Source organism: Narcine bancroftii, chromosome 4 (assembly GCF_036971445.1).
Source record: "Narcine bancroftii isolate sNarBan1 chromosome 4, sNarBan1.hap1, whole genome shotgun sequence".
Classification (NCBI taxonomy): Eukaryota; Metazoa; Chordata; class Chondrichthyes; order Torpediniformes; family Narcinidae; genus Narcine; species Narcine bancroftii.
The window spans coordinates 190390215-190411606 of NC_091472.1; the positions used below are offsets into that span (position 1 = coordinate 190390215).

Sequence of the window (21392 nt, forward strand, 5' to 3'; positions counted from 1 at the left end):
TCTGCCAATGGGTGCATGTACTGGCCCAGCCTGCGATCTGCTTCCGCAGCCTATGCCAAACGAACCGCTCTGCCACCATATGGACCGTGGACCTGATGGACGGGTATGAAAGGTCGTGGATGTGATGGAAGACTTGCCTGTGCCACTGCTGGGGAACCACTGGCCGTAGGGTGCCCATGGAGACATCACACAGGACGGTGCTTTTGTTGCTAGGAGTCGGGAGGTCTCAGAACCCCAGGCCCCGTGATGGCAGTCTTGAAGGGTTGCGTCTCTTCGTCGGACTTCTGGTAGAAGTAGAGGCTGGGTGTCAGCGCGCAGATGGCTGGTCGTGAGAGTGCATCGGCGACCATGTTGTCCTTTCCCACCTTGTGCCGAATGTCAGTGGTAAACTCCGACGCGAAGGAGAGGTGACGATGCTGGCAGGCCGACCAGGGATTTTTTGCCATTGCGAGCGCCTGAGTGAGGGGTTTATGGACAGTGAAGATGGTAAATAAAGGTCCTCCCTCCAAAAAATAGTGAAAATGCCGCACCGCCAGGTACATGCCCAGTAACTCACGGTCACATGAGCTATATTGCGCTCTGGTGGGTGGAGAAGCCGGCTGAAGAAGGCCAGCGGCTTCCATTGTCCATTCACCTGCTGCTCCAGGACATTGCCAACAGCTGTGGCAGAGGCATCAGTGGAGAGCACCATATGCAGGTCGGTGTACATGTGGGCAAGTGTAGTAGCCTTCCCAAGGGTGTCCTTGGTGGCCTCTAATGCACTGCAGGCCTCTGGGGTCCAGGTGAGCGTTTTGTGCTTGGCTGTGATGAAGGCGAATAGCGGCTGCATGATGCACGTGGCTCCTGGGTTGAATTGGTTATAAAAGTTGACCATACCCGTGAACTCCTGCAGCCCCTTGAGGTTGTCTGGGCATGGGAACTCCTTGATAGCGGTGACCTTCGTAGTGGCAGATGAGACTCCTTCGGCCGTGACAGTATGGCCCAGGAACTGCATGGACTCTTTCCCGAACTGGGACTTGGCTGGGTTGATGGTGAGGCCGAAGTCAGCCAGCTGGGAGAAGAGGGCACGCAGGTGGGCCTTGTGTTGTGCCCGATCCCTGCTGACAACGAGGATGTCGTCCAAGTAAATGAAGATGAAATCCAGGTCCCTGCCCACCGAGTCCATGAGCCGCTGGAAGGTTTGAGCGGTGTTCTTGAGCCTGAACGGCATGTGAAGGAATTTGAACAAGCAAAAGGGGTGATTATGGCAGTCTTGGGTATGTCCCCAGGGTGCACCGGGATTTGGTGATACCCGCACACCAGGTCAACCTTGGAGAAAACCCTCATTCCATGCAGATTGGCTATAAAGTCCTGGATGTGAGGGATGAGGTAATGGTCAGGAACTGTCGTCTCATTGAGCCGTTGATGGTCTCCGCAGAGGCACCAGCCGCCGGAGGCTTTCGGGACCAGGTGGAGTGGTGAGGCCCACAGCCTGTCGGAGTGCCGAATGATCCCCAGCTCCAGCAGATGCGAAAACTCTTCCTTCGCCACCTGGAGCTTGTCAGGTGGGAGCTGGCGTGACTTGGCGTGAACTGGTGGACCCTGTATGAGGATGTGGTGGAACACCCCGTAGCACGGTGAGGCAACGGAGAACTGTGGCCTGAGGTGGGCCAGGAACTCATCTCTGGGCGTGCTGATCATGGCCATCTGCGGCTGCACTGTGTGGGAGGCGTCAAGGCAAACGGCCTGGAAAGTCCGGACATCTACCAGGTGCCTACCTCGAATGTCCACCAGGAGGCCATGGGTGAGAAGGAAGTCGGCTCCCAGGATGGCAGTTGGAAGGGACGAGACAGTGAACCTCCATGAGAACTTTCGCCAGCCGATCTGGAAGTAGACTGTCTTGTTCACATACGTCCGGATCTCTGTTGCGTTGGCCGCATGGAGGGAAAGTCCTCGAGGTCAGTTCCTGGACTTTATGGCCGTGGCCGTGATGACGCTGATCTGGGCTCCAGTGTCGACAAGGAACGTCAGCCACTGACTGTCCTGCAGGTAGAGGAGGCTGTGTTCTTGCCCAACTGCCGCAGCCATTAACAGTGGCCGGCCTGCTCTTTTCCCTGGAATGAGCAGGGCTGACGACACTTCCGAGCCTTGGCTCCCCAGTGCTGGTGGTAGAAGCAGAGGCCCGGAGCGGATGCCGTGCCCCTGGTTATGCTCTTGGTGGCCCCTGCAGGGGCCGGGTGTTCTACCACAGCACTGGGAGGGGGGTTGGCTTGGTCATTCCTGTGCCTAGTGACCTGCTGGACCACTGAGCCCTCTGGGAATCACTCAAGCCATAGCATTTGGGCCTTTTGAGCACCCTTCCTCGGATCGGTAAAGCTCCCTTGAGCTAGTAACGACTGGATGTTGTTGGGCAGATGGTCAAGGAAAATTCGCTCAGAGTGAGCAGTTGGTGTGATCACCCATGAGCGCGAGCGTCTCGTCCATCAGCTCCACCAGGGAGCTGTCCCCCAAGGTGTCGAGGTGCAGCATCCGAGCGGCACGCTGATGCCTGGATAGTCCGAGGGATTCAGTTAGCACTCGCTTGATGGTCCCGTACTTGTCTTCGGTAGGCGGGTGCTGAATGAAGTGCAGCACACGTTTGGAGGTGGCCTGGTTCAGGGTGGCGACCACATGGTAGAATTTGGTCGTGTTGGACAAAATCTGAAAACTGGGACACCGCATGGCCGAAACAGGTTTCTGGCTCCTGAACCCAGAAGTCAGGCAGCTTGACAGCTATAGCATTGATCCCAGGTTCGCTCATGTTGGGTTCAAAGACTTTTGAACCAGTCAGGGTCACCAATTGTAGCAGCAGCTACTGAAAGAACACACAACCAGACGGGTTGAGCTCAGTGAACAGAAAACTGGTTTATTGTTGGCTGCCAGGCTGGACTTGTACTCCCAGCCTGGAACTGGCTGAGAACTGTGCTGGAGGGCGCCGGCGTCACTCAGGCATCACGTGATCCCCCAGCACGGGCTTCTGAGCCTGGTGCTGAGAAGAAGGGGAAACCCCTGATGGCACCATTTTGGTCGCCTGCCCTGCCGCGTGAATTACAAGCAGGTCCGGTTTGCCTGCCTAGTGGCTTGCTGCCACAGTATATATGTTTGGGGCTTTGTAGAATATGGTGATACACCACTAGCCGACTGCAGGGGACAACCTGTGTACCTGCAGAAGAGCACTGGAGGACAAGGCAACACCTGGCCGGCTGTCAATCAGCTGACCTGAATGGACCAAGCCCCACCCAGTTGGCTGCCAATCACCCTCCGGTATACAAACTACATCTGGCCCCTCGAGGTCAGTCTCAGAGCCAGCACAGCTACTCTCACAGCCAGCTCGGTAAAAGTTTGTGTGGAATAAAGCCTGTTGAACAGCCTTTGATTTGTTTCTGCTCAATAGCGCATCACACTCACATACTGCAAAAGAGCTGGATAATGGAGTTTGTCAAATATGTTCAGGAAAGTTTTTTTAAAAAAAAATCAATATGTAGAGGTACCAACTAGAGGATCCAATACTGGCTCTCCTATTAGGGAATGAGACAGGACAGGTGACAGAAGTATATGTAGGGGAACATTTTGGGCCCAGTGATCACAAGGTCATTAATTTCTAGTTAATTATGGAGAAGGTTGGGTCTGGTCCTTGAGTGGAGATTTGAAATTGGAGAAAGGCCAATTTTGATGAGGAAATGAGAAAGGATCTAAAAAGCGTGAATTGGGATAAGTTGTTTTCAGGCAAGGATGTTTGAGGTAAGTGGAAAACATTCAAAAGGTAAAATTTTGGGAGTACAGAACTTGGAGTATTTTTAAAAAAAAAATGCAATAAAAACCTCAAGAAAGAAATTAGCAGGCCTAAGACATTAGGTTGCTTTGGCAGAGAATATGAAGGAAACTCCTATGGTTTCTACACAAAATTGGTCCCCTTGAAGATCAGAGTTGTCCGCATTGTATGGAGCTGAAAGAGGTGGGGTAGATCTTGATTTTTTTTTTCCCATTAGTGTTCACTCAGGAAACTGGCACATAGTCATGGGAAGTAAGAAAAACAAGCAGTGAGGTCATCGAACCTACACAGATTAGAAGAGGAGGAAGTGCTTGCTGCCTTAAATAAGGGTGGATAAGTCCTCAAGCCCTGACAAGATATTCCATTTGACTTTGAGGGAGACTAGTGTAAAATTTGCAGGTTTCTGGCAGAAATATTTAAAATGTCCTTTGCTATGAGTGAGGTGCTGCAGGATTGGAAGGTAGCTTATGTTGTTCTGTTGTTTAAAAAAAAGTCTCCAAAAGTAACCCTAGAAATTATAGGCTGGTGAACCTGACATTAGTAGTCAGTAAATTATTGGAGGGTGTTCTAAGAGATCGTATATACACTTATTTGGATAGTCAAACTGATTAGAGATAGTCAACATGGTTTTGTATGTGGTAGGTCATGTTTAACCAATTTCATATTGTTTTTTGAGGATATTACCAGGAAAGTTGATGAAGGAAAGGCTGTGAATGCTGTCTACATGGACTTTAGTAAGGTCTTTGATAAGATCCCACATGGGAAGTTAGTCAGGAACGTTCAGACACTAGGCATTCGGGGTAAAGTTGTGAGCTGGATTTGACAATGACTGGATGGGAGAAACCAGAGAGTGGAGGAGGATGATTGCTTTCCAGACTGGAGGCCTGTGACTAGTGGTGTGTCTCAGGGATTAATACTGGGACCATTATTGTTTGTCATCTATATCAGTGATCTGGATGATAATGTGATAAATTGGATCAGCAAGTTTGCAGAGGATTCTAAAAGTGAAAGTGGTGTGAACAGCAAAGGTGGTTTTTCAAAGTTTGTAGGGAGGGTTCAGGATCAATTGGAAAAATGGGCTGAAAGATGGCAGATGGAATTTAGTGCAGAGAAGTGTGAGGTTGCATTTTGAAAGGACAATCCAAGATGGACATACATGGTAAATGGTTGGGGAGTGAGGAGTGCATTAGAACAGAAGGATCTGGGAATACAGATGCATACTGTATTTTTATACAGATATTTTACAAACCAGGTACCACCCCCCCCCCCCACCACCAAATGTGGGCTATACGAGAATATTTTACATGATGAAGGAACGGGCACAACTAATAGCAGGCATGGGAAAGTCAAGCAGGCAATTTATAGTGAACATGGGAATATAATAGTGGAATTGAAAGAATGCACACAATAGTGGCTATGGAAAGACGTGTCAGGAATTTATTGAGAGCGTGGGAATATTAGAGCGACCATGAGAATATAATAGTAGCAATGAAAGAATGGGCACAGTTTATAGCAAGCATGAAAATGAAGTAGTAGTAAGAGGCACAATTTATAGCGGGCATGGAAAATTTTGATTTTTGGGTATATTTATTTGTATTGACTGCCCTGGTATTCTTACAAACACGGCATTCTGGCTTCGGTGCTGCACCTTATCAATGTTAATTGCCCAGATTCGTCCCTGAGGGAGGAGATAACATTTTAAATACCTCTGATTTGAGACAACATTAGAATTAAAATCCTGCTCAACTCTGAAGCCTGTCTTCGATCTATTTGAAGGCTCTTTCAGGTGGCCAGACTACCCCGCTGTAAAGCTGCATATTCTACCCCTTTGCAGCTCTCAGGGTACCCACCTGAAAGAGCAGGAGGCACTTCCGAGATGCACTTTCTAACCCTCCTCCAGGAGGGATGATCTCTGGAGCACTGAAGTCTCCCTACGCACCTGAATGCAGCTGTTAAGGGGCGGGCTGATGATGTCATCAGCCCGAGATGCTTGGCATGAATTTGGAAACACAGTGTGCAACAGGGTATTGCAGAGTCTGAACACTGAGAAAGGCTGAAACTATCATTAGTATTTCTCTTGCCTGCTCCAGGTCCGCCATAATCCTGTGTTCCTTCTGCTTCTCCTTTGTTGCGCTTCAAATGATGTCACGTCAGTGGGTGAGAGTACAGCTACAGTGGACGAGAGTACAGCTACAGTGGACAGGAGCCAGAGTGCGCTCCGAGGAACCTCCCATGCAGCTGTCCCTTTCAGGTGGACAGTGCAGCGCTTTCAGGGCTGCCACCTGAACAACAATTCCAAAGCTCTGCATCCGCCTCTGCAGGCACATTCTTGACGGAGAATGTACTTGAAAGCGGCTTAATTGATTCTTCTCCAAAGTTGTTAATGTTTTGCAGCAAGACATTTATTTATATAAATGAGCAATTGACACCTCTGGTGGAAGTTGATTGGGTGTTAATTGTTGAAGATTAACTATGGCAGCAGATACTGGTATCTGCTTTATTACATGTCCCATTTAAATGCAAATTGATTTTGCCTGTTGGAATTTAGAATAATACACCCACCCATTATATGCATGTGCGTGTTATACAAAAATAGTTTTACACAATTTGATTTTCTGTACATTATATGCATGTGTGTTATGAATAATAATACGGTAATTCCACATTTTCACAGTGTCACAGGTTGTAAAGAGTTTTTGGCATATTGGCCTTCATAAATCAAAGTTTAGGAGTTAGGATGTTACAGTAAATTTGTATAAGACATTGGTGAGGTTAAATTTGGAGTATTGTGTACAGTTTTGGTAACCTAACTACAGGAAAAGGAGTCACGTGATGGAGTAGTGGCCGGACGGTGAACTCCAGCCCTCTCCAGAAAAGTCGGGAAAAACGAGAGAAAATACAAAGGCACAGAAATACAAGTTAAAGAAAAGTGAATATAAAGGTGGAAAGAAGATGGAGACAAAAGGAGAAAAATCAAAATCAACGGAAAGAAGAGAGGAAGAGAAGACAACGGAGGAAAAAGGTGAAGGCCTTACCTGTCCGAAGAGGCCCGCTGCGGAGAGAAGACCCCACTACCTCAGGTCGGTAGAAAGAGAACTACAACAATGGCTCACAGAGCCGAGTAAAAGTGCGCAACCGCGCATGCGCGAGGAGTCGCGCATGCGCGATGCGCATACAAAAAAACACACCGACGGGAGGGGGGACCAGCTGGGGAGTCGATCTCCACAGCCGGCAACGACAGCTGCAGAACACCTGCAGCAAGAAGACACCACAGAAGACAATGGAAACAAGAAAGAAGAGGAGGAAAGGGCAGCAAAGAAACAACAGATGGTCAACCTAGAGGAAGAAGAAGAGGAAGAGGAAGAGTACAGGGAAATAGAAGAAGAAAAGATAGGCAAGGTAAAGGAGGTACTTGCTCTTGTTAGAGGATACATGGAGTCATTTAAAGAATGGCAAACACAGGAATTCAATGATTTAAGAAGAAGAATAAACAACACAGAAAAGAAAATAAATAAAATGGATATGACCTTAACAGAAATGGGGAAAAAAATGGACAAGATGGAAGAACGGGCAATAGCAGCAGAAATGGAGGTAGAAGACTTAAAAAAGAAATTGGAGGAATCTAATAAAAAAACTAAAGAGACACAAGAATTACTAGCCCAAAAAATAGATATAATGGAAAATTATAACAGAAGAAATAACATAAAGATAGTGGGCCTTAAGGAAGATGTAGAAGGCAAGAATATGAGGGAGTTTATAAAAGAATGGATCCCTAAGGCCCTAGGATGTCCAGAACTACAGCAAGAAATGGAAATAGAAAGGGCACATAGAGCATTGGCCCCTAAACCACAACCACAACAAAAACCAAGATCTATTGTAGTAAAATTCCTAAGATATACTACAAGAGAAAAGGTGCTGGAGAAGACAATGGAAAAAGTAAGAGAGGGCAACAAACCACTGGAGTATAAAGGGCAAAAAATCTTCATTTATCCAGATATAAGCTTTGAACTCCTAAAGAAGAGAAAAGAGTTCAATGCAGCAAAAGCGATTTTATGGAAGAAAGGATATAAATTTACACTGAAGCATCCTGCGGTATTGAAAATATTTATTCCAGGACAACAAAACAGACTATTCTCGGATCCAGAAGAAGCACGAAAATTTGCAGAACAATTACAAAAATAGACTGAGGGATGAAGACGGGTAATGAGAGCAAAAATTATCACGATTGATATGTATGTGGGTAAAGACAAAAATAGACTGAGGGATGAAGACGGGTAAGGAGGGTAAAAATGACCACGATTGATATGTATGCGGGTAAAGAGGTATAAGAGTGAATAGAGACAACGGGCATATGTGAAAGTATCTGTAATTAGAGGAAAACATAGAAAGTATAGACAAGAATTAATAAGGGAAGGTAATGGAATAGAGAGAATAAGGAGGGAACTAAAAGAGTGACCTTTGTGACATATAAAAAACGAAATCTTTTCTGGGGGGGGCTGGGTGGGGGGAAAAGAGCGGTCACTGCAAAATCAGTTGACGCTTGCGAGTGGATTCGCAAATCCAAATGGAGAGGGGAGATGTGGTTGTCCGACAAGGGATAAAGGGCAACTCAGGAGGGGAAGGGGAGATTGGGGATAAAGAAGATAGAAATAGGAGAATAAGGAAAATGTTGGATGTTGTAGGAATGTTGTCTGGTAAAGAGTTGAAAATAAGAAAACAGAAATGGAAAAGGAGGAAAGGTAATGATGGAAAAACGGAAAGAGAAGATAAACAAAATATAAAATGGCTACGCTGAACTATATGACTCTAAATATTAATGGAATACATAACCAAATTAAAAGGAAGAAACTACTAAATTTACTGAAAAAGGAAAAAATAGATATAGCATTTGTCCAAGAAACACATTTAACTGAATTGGAGCACAAGAAATTAAAGAGAGATTGGGTAGGACATGTAACAGCAGCATCGTATAATTCAAAAGCAAGAGGAGTGGCTATATTAATTAGCAAAAATGTGCCATTTAAAATAGAAGAGGAAATAATAGATCCAGCAGGGAGATATGTTATGATAAAATGTCAGATATATTCAGAGCTTTGGAATCTACTTAATATATATTCACCTAACGAAGAAGATCAAAAGTTTATGCAAGATATCTTTTTGAAGGTAGCTAATACGCAAGGGAACATACTAATAGGAGGGGATTTCAATCTGAATTTGGATCCAAATATGGATAAAACGGGGAAAAAAATTAACAGGAAGAACAAAGTAACCAAATTTATAATTAAATCAATGCAAGAAATGAAACTTGTGGACATATGGAGGAAACAAAACCCAAAAGAAAAGGAATACTCATACTACTCGACTAGACATAAAACATACTCAAGGATAGACCTATTCCTGTTATCAGCCCACATACAAGGGAGAGTTAGGAAAACGGAATATAAAGCTAGACTATTATCGGACCACTCACCCCTGTTATTGGCAATAGAGCTAGAAGACATCCCTCCAAGAATGTATAGATGGAGATTAAACCCCATGCTACTTAAAAGACAGGATTTTAGAGAATTTATTGAAAAACAATTAAAAATGTACTTTGAAGTAAATACGGAATCAGTGGAAGATAAGTTTATACTATGGGACGCAATGAAAGCATTCATTAGAGGGCAAATAATAAGTTATGCAACCAAGATGAAGAAGGACTATAATCAGGAAACAGAACAGTTGGAAAGGGAAATAATAAACATAGAAAAAAAATTAGCAATAAAGGAAGATACAACCAAAAGAAGAGAATTGGCGGATAAAAAAATAAAATATGAAACATTACAAACATATAAGGTGGAGAAGAATATAATGAAGACAAAACAGAAATATTATGAACTAGGGGAAAAAACACACAAAATCCTAGCATGGCAGCTTAAGACAGAGCAAACTAAGAAAACGGTATTGGCAACAAGGAAAAAAGACAAACAAATTACATATAATCCAAAAGAAATTAAGGAAAACTTCAGAGAATTCTATGAACAATTATACCGAACCGAAAACGAAGGGAAAGAAGGGAAAATAGATGAATTTTTGACTAAAATTGAACTACCAAAACTACAAATAGAGGAACAAAATAAATTAACAGAACCATTTGGAACAGTAGAAATACAAGAGATAATAAAAAATTTACCAAATAATAAGACACCAGGAGAGGATGGACTCCCAATAGAATTCTACAAAACATTTAAAGACCTAATAATACCGCCCCTCCTGGATGTAATCAACCAGATTGATGAGACACAAAACGTACCAGATTCATGTAAAACAGCAATAATTACAGTGATACTAAAACAAGGGAAAGATCCACTCTCACCAGCGTCATATAGACCAATATCTTTGCTAAACACAGATTATAAGATAATAGCTAAACTATTAGCGAACAGATTAGCAGAACAGGTACCGAAAATGGTAAATTTAGACCAAACTGGATTTATCAAAAAAAGACGCACAACAGACAATATTTGTAAATTTATTAACTTAATTCATGCAGTAGAAGGAAATAAAGCACCGGCAGTAGCAGTTGCTTTAGACGCAGAGAAGGCCTTCGACAGAGTAGAATGGAATTACTTGTTCAAAGTATTGCAAAAATTCAGTTTACCGGAGAAGTATATTAATTGGATTAAAGCATTATATAAGGGACCGTTAGCGAAAGTGACAGTAAATGGACATGTATCAAAGCAATTTAACTTAAGCAGGTCAACGCGGCAGGGATGCCCACTATCACCATTATTGTTTGCGCTAGCTATAGAACCACTAGCAGAATCGATAAGAAGAGATAATAATATAAAAGGAATAAAAATAAAAGACAGGGAATATAAAATCAGTCTGTTTGCGGATGATGTGATAGTGTACTTAACAGAACCAGAACTATCAATAAAAGAACTATATAAGAAATTGAAGGAATATGGAGAAGTGTCGGGATACAAGATAAACGTAAATAAAAGTGAAGCAATGCCTATGAATAACGCGGATTTCTCAAAATTTAAGGAGGAATCCCCATTCAGATGGCAAACGCAGGCAATAAGATACCTAGGTGTGCAAATAAACAAAAATCTAGGCCAATTATATAAACTCAATTACAATCCACTAATGAAAAAACTACAGGATGATTTAGAGCATTGGAAAGAGCTACCACTAACACTGATAGGAAGGATAAACTGTATTAAAATGAACATTTTTCCAAGGATACTATACTTATTTCAGGCATTGCCAATACAACTGACAGAAAAATTCTTCAAAGAGTTAAAGAAAATAATAAGGAGATTTTTATGGAGAGGGGGGAAACCGAGGATAGCACTAGACAAATTAACAGAATGGTATAAACAAGGAGGCTTACAATTGCCAAACTTCAAAAATTATTATAGAGCCGCACAATTAAGGTACCTATCAGATTTTTATCAAACAAGGGAAAAACCAGACTGGACGAGACTAGAATTAGATAAAATAGGGGAAAAGATACCTGAACACATATTATATAAATGGGACGAAAAATTGGTACAACATAGAACTTCTCCAGTATTACACCATCTCCTCAATATATGGAAGAAGATACATGTAGAAAGAAATAAAATAAATTACCAAATACCAAAACTAATATTGACGCAAAATAAGCTACTCCCTTTTACAATAGACAACCTTGCCTTTAGAAAATGGGAAAAAAAAGGGATTAAAAGAATAGAAAATTGTTTTTCAGGAAGTAGATTCTTATCCTTTGAACAAATGAGAGATAAGTACAATATAACGGGAGATACAGCGCTGGCATATTACCAACTGAGATCCTACTTGAAAGATAAATTAGGAAGCAACTTGAGTTTACCAGAGGGAAGTAACCTTGAATATGTGATTACAGATACAATGTTAATCAAAAGATTTATAAAAAATATGTATATTAAACTGCAAGAAAAGGAAAATGAGGAAACAAATGGTAAAACTAAACAAAAATGGGAACAAGATTTAAATATAAAGATAAAAAAGGAAACATGGGAGAAATTATGCTCTGGAACGATGAGAAATACAATAAATACGAGGCTGCGTATGATACAATATAATTGGTTACACAGACTATACATTACACCGCAAAAGTTAAATAAATGGGACCCAACAGTATCTGATAGATGTTTTCGATGTAAAAAAGAAAGGGGAACAACAATTCATGCAATCTGGACATGTGAGAGAGTAGAAAAATTTTGGGATGATCTCAATCAGATATTAAATAAAATAACAGAAAACAATATACCAAAGAATCCAGAGATCTTTCTCCTAAGTAACATAAAAAATAAAGAATTTGGAATTGACTTGGAGGATGCACAAAAAAGATTTGTTAAGATAGCCCTAGCTGTAGCAAAAAAATGTATTATGTCAACCTGGAAATTGGAAGATAATTTGAAAATACAACAATGGTATATAGAAATGAATAAATGTATTCCATTAGAAAAAATAACATATAGTTTAAGAAATAATATCGAAATATTCGAACAAGTATGGGAGCCTTACATTAAATACAATAGCGAAAACCTACCGGGAACAAACATTACCTAAGTTGATGGAAGGAGAAGAGAAGAAAAAAATGGACTCAGTAGAATTTCTGGTGTATTTTTGTTGAATGACAACATTGTCTAACTGAATTAATGCAACCTAGATTGTATAACTAAAATGGATGAGAGGGGGGAGGGATGGGGGGGTGGCTTGGGAGGAGGGAGGGGGGAGGGAGAAAAAGTCACTGTAAATGTGTGGAAAAGAAAAAGTGTATATCATGGCTATTGTGATTTATGGTGTGAAAAATAAAAAATTTATAAAAAAAAAAAAAAAAAAAAAAAAAAAAAAACCTAACTACAGGAAAGATATCAAAAAGATAGAAAGTACAGATATTTACTAGGATCTTCCCTGAACTTCAGGAACTGAGTTACAGGGAAAGGTTAAACAGGTTAGGATTTTATTCCCTGGAATGTAGAAGAATGAGGTGAGATTTGATAGAGGTATTTAAAATTGAGGGGGATAGCAGAGTAAATGATGATGGGCTTTTTTCCACTGAGGGTAGGTGAGATATAAACCAGAGGGGAATCTTCTTCACACTTAGAGCCGTAGGAGTGCAGAATGAGCTGCCAATTGAAGTGGTGAATGCAGTCTCAATTTTTTACACATGAAGAATTTAGACTGGTACATAGATGGGAGAGGTATGAAGGGCTATGGAATGGATGCAAGTCAGTGGGACTATGCAAAAAAAGGTACAGCACAGACTGGGATTAAAGGGGCCTGTTTCTGTGCTACAATGTTCTATGGTTCTCCTTTATGTTTAAAGATAACAGTGACATTTAAAAATAGTTCCTAATTGTATTAGTTTTAATTTCAAAATTATTTAATTAAATGCTTGATATAGGAGGTTCCATCTTAGTTTTTTCTGGCCCACTTTTGAATATTTATTCTTATTAGTAGTGTTTCCATTAGTATGATTGGTTAAAAGCCTGTATTACATTGCCAGAGAAAAGAATGATGTTTGACCATAAAGCAAATTACTGAAGGAACTCATTGGGTCAAGCAGCGTGCAAGGGGCAAGGAAATTGATGACATGTAGCGGTACAAATATTCCATTTAATGTTACTGAGGATGTCTTTGGTGTGAAGACATCGGTTTTCTAAGGAATTCAGTTTTACTGATGCTATAGTTAAAAAGAAAAATTGCACTAGCATGGAGGGGGGAGGGTTGTTTAGTAAATTTATCCTTTGTGTTGGTTCACAAACTGTATTGCAGAAGACTCTGCCAGCTTGGTCAGTGGAGGTGCTTTTAAGCTCTGCTTGATAATTGACATTTAAGGTCCTTCCAAGAGAGCTTTCTGGACAAAGGTGCAGAAATTGCCACTGAATTATACCCAAGGCTTTTATTCAATGTTTAGAATATATAGGCTATTGTGCTTTCTCAAATTTGTCCAGTCTCCTCCCTCTAGTTAAATAGTGGTTCTCAACATTTTCCCCCCAACTCACATACCACTTTAATCCCTTACTAACCACAGAGCACCTATGGCATAGGGTAAACAAAGGTTGAGAACCACTGCTCTAGTATGATTGACACATGAAAGGGAGATTTGTCGGAAAAGTAGTTTTTTTTAAACATACTTCAAGTCTTAGGAATGAGTTAAACAAAAACAGATTTCTCATGTAGTTATTTTTTTACTGCAAGTAGAGGCAGCAATACTCGGTTTATTTCTGAAAGCTATTGGTGTAACATGTATTTTTACAGAAGTTTGCCACTGTGTGTGTGTGTGTGTGCTGATAGAAAAAAAAATCATGTCTTGAATAACTAAACCAATTGTTTTTCACTGAAGAGAAATGCATAAACTGCAGATGCTGGAATCTTGAGCAAGCAACAAGATCCTGGAAGAACTTTGTGGGTCAAGCAATATCCATAGGTAGAAATGGTCAGTCAATGTTTTTGGTTGAGACCCTTTATCAAGACTCCAATGTATGATGCCACCATAGTTTCAAAATAAATGGTAGGAATGAGAATGATTTTTTGGCATCCTCAAATACAAAAGAGAACATGTTATTTTTGTCCTTTGTTCTGTTTCTGCTAATGCTGGGGATGATCAAGTTGAAGTTAATAGAAACATAGAAAACCTACAGCTCAATACAGGCCCTTTGTCCACAAAGTTGTGCTGAAACATTTCCCTACCTTAGAAATTACTAGGATTTCTCATAGGCCTCCATAGGTACTCTCTAGTACATGACTCTTTCCCCTCCTGACTATCACCCACATATCCATCTCCTGTGGCCCTGGCATAACCATCTTTCTCTTACCTTCTCACTGTACCAGTCCGGATGGTCATTGTGCAGCAATTCCAGTTCCATTTGGAGCTGCAGCTTGACACTCCAGGTGCAAATATGGTTATCCAGGAGGCTGGTAGACTCCAGGACCACTCACATCTGTGAGTGGTAATCTCAAGATTGCTGCCTGTGCCATGTGCCAAAGAGGGTAGGAACAGGAAGATGAAGAATTGGTGCAGTGGGTTCAGATTTGTGGATCATTGGGATTTATTCTGGGGAAGATCTGACGTCCACGAAAAGAATGGGCTGCACCTAAACTGGGGCGGGACCCATTTTCTGGCAGGCAGATTTGCTAGAATGGTTGGGGAGGGTATAAACTAGTTTGGCAGGTGGGTGGGAATCAGACTGTGAGTGCAGAGATTAGGGTAGAAGGGAACCAGGGTGTTAGGATTGAGAAAGAGGAAAATAGGAAAAAAAAGACAAAAATAATGTGCAGCAAAGAAGACAAAAAGAACAGGCAGCTGAAAAGACCAGATCCTTTTGCTGTACAATAGGAAGGTAGAGGACCCCACCACCTACGGCTCCTAGAACGCTTCCACCAGCGTTGTCTCCGCTCCATCCTCAACATCCATTGGAGCGCTCACACCCCTAACGTCGAGGTACTCGAGATGGCAGAGGTCGACAGCATCGAGTCCACGCTGCTGAAGATCCAGCTGCGCTGGATGGGTCACGTCTCCAGAATGGAGGACCATCGCCTTCCCAAGATCGTATTATATGGCGAGCTCTCCACTGGCCACCGTGACAGAGGTGCACCAAAGAAAAGGTACAAGGACTGCCTAAAGAAATCTCTTAGTGCCTGCCACATTGACCACCGCCAGTGGGCTGATAACGCCTCAAACCGTGCATCTTGGCGCCTCACAGTTTGGCGGGCAGCAGCCTCCTTTGAAGAAGACCGCAGAGCCCACCTCACTGACAAAAGGCAAAGGAGGAAAAACCCAACACCCAACCCCAACCAACCAATTTTCCCTTGCAACCGCTGCAATCGTGTCTGCCTGTCCCGCATCGGACTGGTCAGCCACAAACGAGCCTGCAGCTGACGTGGACTTTTTACCCCCTCCATAAATCTTCGTCCGCGAAGCCAAGCCAAAGAAAAACAATAGGAAGACAGCAACAGATACTAGTCTAAGGGTAATGTACAAATGCACAGTGCAGTAAGAATAAAGTAGTTGACCTTGTTGCACATTGAAAGATATGACATTGTGGCCATCACCAAGATACGGCTTAATGTTAGATGTGATTGGGAGCTGAATCTCCAAGGGTACACAGTGTGTAGGCAAGTTGGTACAGGTGGGTGGCATGGCCCTGATGCTAAGCATGATATTGGATCACCAGAAAGAAGAGACATAGGGTCAGAAGAGGTGAAATCCTTATGGGATGAGTTAAGAAATGGCAAGGGTAAATGGACCCTATTGTCAGTTATATACAGGCCCCCAAATTGCAGTCAGAAAGTGGACTACGAGTTACAGCTGGAAAATATCAAAACAATTATGGGGGGGGATTTTCAACATGAAAGGAATTGGGAAAGTCAGGAAGGTACTGATCTTAGGAGAGAGAGATTATTGAATGCCTATGGAATGGTTTTTTGGAGCAGCTTGTTGATAAGCCCACCAGGGGAATCAGCAGTTTTGGGTTGGGCGATGTATAATGAACCGGAGGTAATTCTGGAATTAAAGGCAATGGAACCCTAAGGAAGTGGTGATTATAATGATGATAGAGTTCAGTTTCAAGTAGGAAAAGGAAAAGCTGATATCAGGTGTCAATATTTCAGTGGAATAAAGGAAATTACAGTGGTATGAGAGAGGAACTGGCCCAAGTTGACTGCAAAAGTAAGCTCACTGAAGGGATGGCAGAACAAAATTGGATGACATTTCTACCAGAAATAAAGAAAGTTCAGGATATATACATTCCAAGAAAAAAAAATTATGAATGGATAAATGGCACAAATGTGGCTAACAAGAGGTTAGGGCTAAAAAAGCAAAAGGAGAGGGCATACAAGAAAGCAAAAATTAGTGGAAAACAGGAAACTTACAGAAAAAGAAAATCATTAGGAAAAAAGATGTATTATGAAAGGAAGTTGGCAAGTAACATACAAAAGGATTCCAAGAGTTTAAAAAAAAAAATATATATATAAAGAGTAAAAGAGACACAGGAAGCATAGAACATTACAGCATAGAAAAACAGGTCATTTGACCCTTCCGGTATGTGCCAACCAATAAAACTGGCTAGTTCCACTGACCTCTCTTTCTCTTTGGCTTGGCAGACGAAGATTTATGGAGGGGTAAATGTCCACGTCAGCTGCAGGCTTGTTTGTGGCTGACAAGTCCGATGCGGGACAGGCAGACACAGTTGCAGCGGTTGCAGGGGAAAATTGGTTGGTTGGAGTTGGGTGTTGTGTTTTTCCTCCTTTGTCTTTTGTCAGTGAGGTGAGCTCTGCAGTCTTCTTCAAAGGAGGTTGCTGCCCGCCGAACTGTGAGGCGCCAAGATGCACGGTTTGAGGCGATATCAGCCCACTGGCGGTGGTCAATGTGGCAGGCACCAAGAGATTTCTTTAGGCAGTCCTTGTACCTTTTCTTTGGTGCACCTCTGTCACGGTGGCCAGTGGAGAGCTCGCCATATAAACACGATCTTGGGAAGGCGATGGTCCTCCATTCTGGAGACGTGACCTACCCAGCGCAGTTGGATCTTCAGCAGCGTGGATTCTGCCAGCTCGAGTATTTCGATGTTAGGGATGAAGTCGCTCCAATGAATGTTGAGGATGGAGCGGAGACAACGCTTGTGGAAGTGTTCTAGGAGCCATAGGTGATGCCGGTAGAGGACCCATGATTCGGAGCCGAACAGGAGTGTGGGTATGACAATGGCTCCGTATACGCTAATCTTTGTGAGGTTTTTCAGTTGGTTGTTTTTCCAGACTCTTTTGTGTAGTCTTCCAAAGGTGCTATTTGTCTTGGCGAGTCTGTTGTCTATCTCGTTGTCGATCCTTGCATCAGATGAAATGGTGCAGCTGAGGTAGGTAAACTGGTTGACCGTTTTGAGTTCTGTGTGCCCGATGGAGATGTGGGTGGGGAGGGGGGGGGGCTGATGGAGGACCTCAGTTTTCTTCAGGCTGACTTCCAGGCCAAACTTTTTGGCAGTTTCCGCTGACCTAATCCCATTCTATAACCACTCCTATTCATTTATTTATCCAATTCATTTTAAAAACTCCAGATTGAATCTGCATTAAATGGCAGCTCATTCCACACTCCTACTGCTCTGAATGAAAAGCTATACCCTAATGTTCCCCTTATGCCTATGGTATTTATCTCCCCGAGTCTAAATGGAAACATCCTACTCACATCTACTGTCTATACCTCTCAGTCTTATAAACCTCTATCAAGTCTTCCCTCATTCTTCTTCATTCCAAAGAGTATAGTCCTAACTGGTTTATCTTTCCTGGGAACTCAACTCCTGAAGTTCCAGCAACATCTTAATAAATCTTTTCTGCACTCTTTCAAAGTTATTAATATCTTTCCTGCTGCTGGGCAACCAGAATTGCACACAATATTTTAAGTGTGTCCTCATCAATGAGTTGAATAACTTCAACACAAGATCCCAACTTCTATAATCAATACTTTGATTTATAAAGGCAAAGGTGCCTTTACATTCCTGTCCATGTGTGACACCACCTTCAGGGAACAATGTACATGTATTCCCAAATCTCTTTGCTCCTGCGCACTCCTCAATGGCATACCATTTACTTTGTACGTCCTACCCCAATTCGATCTACCAAAGTGCAACACCTCACACTTATCTGTATTAAATCCCATTAGCCATTGACTGGCCCTATTTCCCAGCTGGTCCAGATCCCTCTGCAAGCTTTGAAAATCTTCCTCACAGTTCACTATATCTCCTATCTTTGTCATCAGCAAACTTGCTAATCCAATTCACCCTCATCCAAGTCATTTATATAGATAACAAACAACAATGGTCCCAACACAGATCCTGGAGGCACACCACTCGACACAGACCTCCAGTCTGAGAAGCAGCCATCCACCACCACTGTTTTCTTGCACCAAGCAAATTTTGAATCTACATATACCTAGTGTCCTAACCTTCTGAACCAACCTCTCATATGGAACCTTGTCAAAGGCTTTACTAAAGACCAAATAAACAACATCCACAGCCTTTCCTTCATCCACCTTTTTGGTAACTTCCTCAAAAAACTTGACAAGATTTGTTAAACACAACCTACCACACACAAATCCATGCTGACTGTCCATAATTAGCTGATGACAGTCCAAATATCTATATATCCTATCTCAGAAATCTTTCAAATAATTTACATACTACTGATGTCAGGCTCATTGGCCTGTAATTACCTGGTTTATTTTTGGAGCCCATAAACTGTGGGTCAACACGAGCTACTCTCCAATTCTCTGGCACCTCCCACGTGACTAAGGACATTTTGAATATATCTGCCAGGGGCCCTGCATTTTCAGCCCTCGTCTCCTTCTAGGCATGGGGGGATATTCTATCCAGTCCAAGGGATTTCTCTACTTTTATTCATTACAAGGCAGCAAGCACCACCCTCTCTTAAACTCCATATGTTCCATGACCCTTCTATTTGTTTCCCTTCCATCCTTATTCACTATGTCAGTTTCCTGCGCAAATATCAATGCAAAAAATTATTCAAGATATTCCACATTTCATGAGGCTCCACACATAGTTGACAACTCTGATTTTTACAGGGGTCCAATTTTGTCCCTTACTATCCTTTTACTTTTAATATACTTGTAGAAACCCTTTGGATTTTCCTTCACATTATCTGGCAAAGCACCTTCATGTCTTTTTTGCCTTCCTAATTTCCTTCTTAAGCATTCTCCTACTTTTTCTATACTCTATAGTAGCTTATTTGCTCCTTGTTGTCTATACTGCACATATAGCTCCCCTCCTTTTCTTAACCAGCTCTCCAATATTCCTTGAAAACCAAGGTTCCCTATGTCTGTTAACTTTGTCCTTATTACTGGTAGGAACATGCAATCTCAGCACTCTCAAAATTTCATTTTTTTAATATAATTTATTTTTCACACTGTGAACCATATCAACCAAAATACATACAAATATTTCCCTCTTAAATATACACAGTGGCATTTTCTCCCCCTTTCTCCCCCCCCCTCTAAAACCAATAAACATTCAACATATACAATACAATAAAACCATTAAACAATGTCATCACACAATGAAAAATAAGCAGGAAAAATGTGTCATCCACTTCTACACACTGGACCAAGCCATTTTGTCTTATCATTTTAGGGGGTGGAGATCCGAGGCAAGCCCCTCTGTTATGTTCTATGTACAGTTCCCAAATTTGTTTAAATAATGTGACTTTATTTTTTAAATTAAATGTTATTCTTCCGATTTCCAAGTTGACATTATACATTTTTTTTTGCTACAGTTAAGGCTATCATAATTTTTTTTTTGCACTTCATCCAGTTTGAGGCCTAATTCCTTACTTCTTGTGTTACTTAGAAGATCTCTGGATTTTTTGGTATGTTGTTTTTTTTGTGATTTTATTTAGTATCTGATTTACATCTTCCCAAAACTTTTTCACTTTCTCACATGCCCAAATTGCATGAACTGTTGTTCCCATTTCCTTCTTGCAGCGAAAACATATCTGATAATGTTGGATCCCATTTAAAAAAAATAAAAAAACTTTTGGGGCGTGATATACAACCTGTGTAACCAATTATACTGTATCATGCGTAACCTTGTGTTTATTATATTCTTCATAGTTCCAGAGCATAAATTTTCCCATGTTTCATTTTTTATCTTTACGTTTAAATCCTTTTCCCACTTTTGTTTGGGTTTATAGGTTATTTCATCATTTTCCTTATCTTGCAGCTTGATATACATGTTCATTATAAATTTTTAAATTATCATTATGTCTGTAATGACATATTCAAAGCTGCTACCTTCTGGTAATCTCAGTCTGTTTCCCAATTTATCCTTTAAGTAGGCTTTCAGTTGATGGTGTGCAAACATTGTACCACGAGTTATTCCATATTTGTACTTCATTTGTTCAAATGATAATAAATTATTTCCCAAAAAACAATTTTCTATTCTTTTAATTCCTTTTCTCTCCCATTCTCTAAAGGAAAGGTATTCTACTGTAAAAGGGATTAGCTGATTTTGCGTCAATAATAATTTTGCTATTTGGTAATTTGTTTTTTTCCTTTCTAAGTGAATCTTCTTCCATATATTGATTAAATGATGCAATACTGGTGAGCTTTTATATTGTACCAGTGTGTATTTCATCCCACTTATAAAGTATATGTTCCGGTACCTTCTCCCCTATTTTATCTAGCTCTATCTTAGTCCAATCTGATTTTTCCCTTATCTGATAAAAATCTGATAAATACCTTAATTGTGCTGCTCTATAATAATTTTTAAAGTTTGGTAACTGCAAACCATCTTCATTGTACCACTCTGTTAACTTATCTAATGCTATCCTCGGTTTCCCCCCTTTCCATAAAAAATTCCTTATTATTCTCTTTAGTTCATTAAAGAATTTCTCTGTTAAGGGAATTTGTAACGATTGAAATAAGTATTGTATCCTTGGGAAGACATTCATTTTTATGCAATTTACCCTCCCTATCAACATTAGCGGTAATTCTTTCCAATGTCCTAAATCTTCCTGCAATTTCTTTATTCGTGGTTGATAATTTAATTTGTACAAGTGGCTTAAATTATTATCTAACCTAATACCT

The 21392-nt window shown here is 41.4% G+C and overlaps 1 protein-coding gene across 4 annotated transcripts in view; it reads left to right on the forward strand.

The window, feature by feature from the left end:
- The window catches only part of LOC138761362 (cell cycle checkpoint control protein RAD9B-like), a 101712-nt gene that overhangs the window by 48991 nt on the left and 31329 nt on the right, over positions 1-21392 (forward strand). The window lies entirely within an intron of this gene.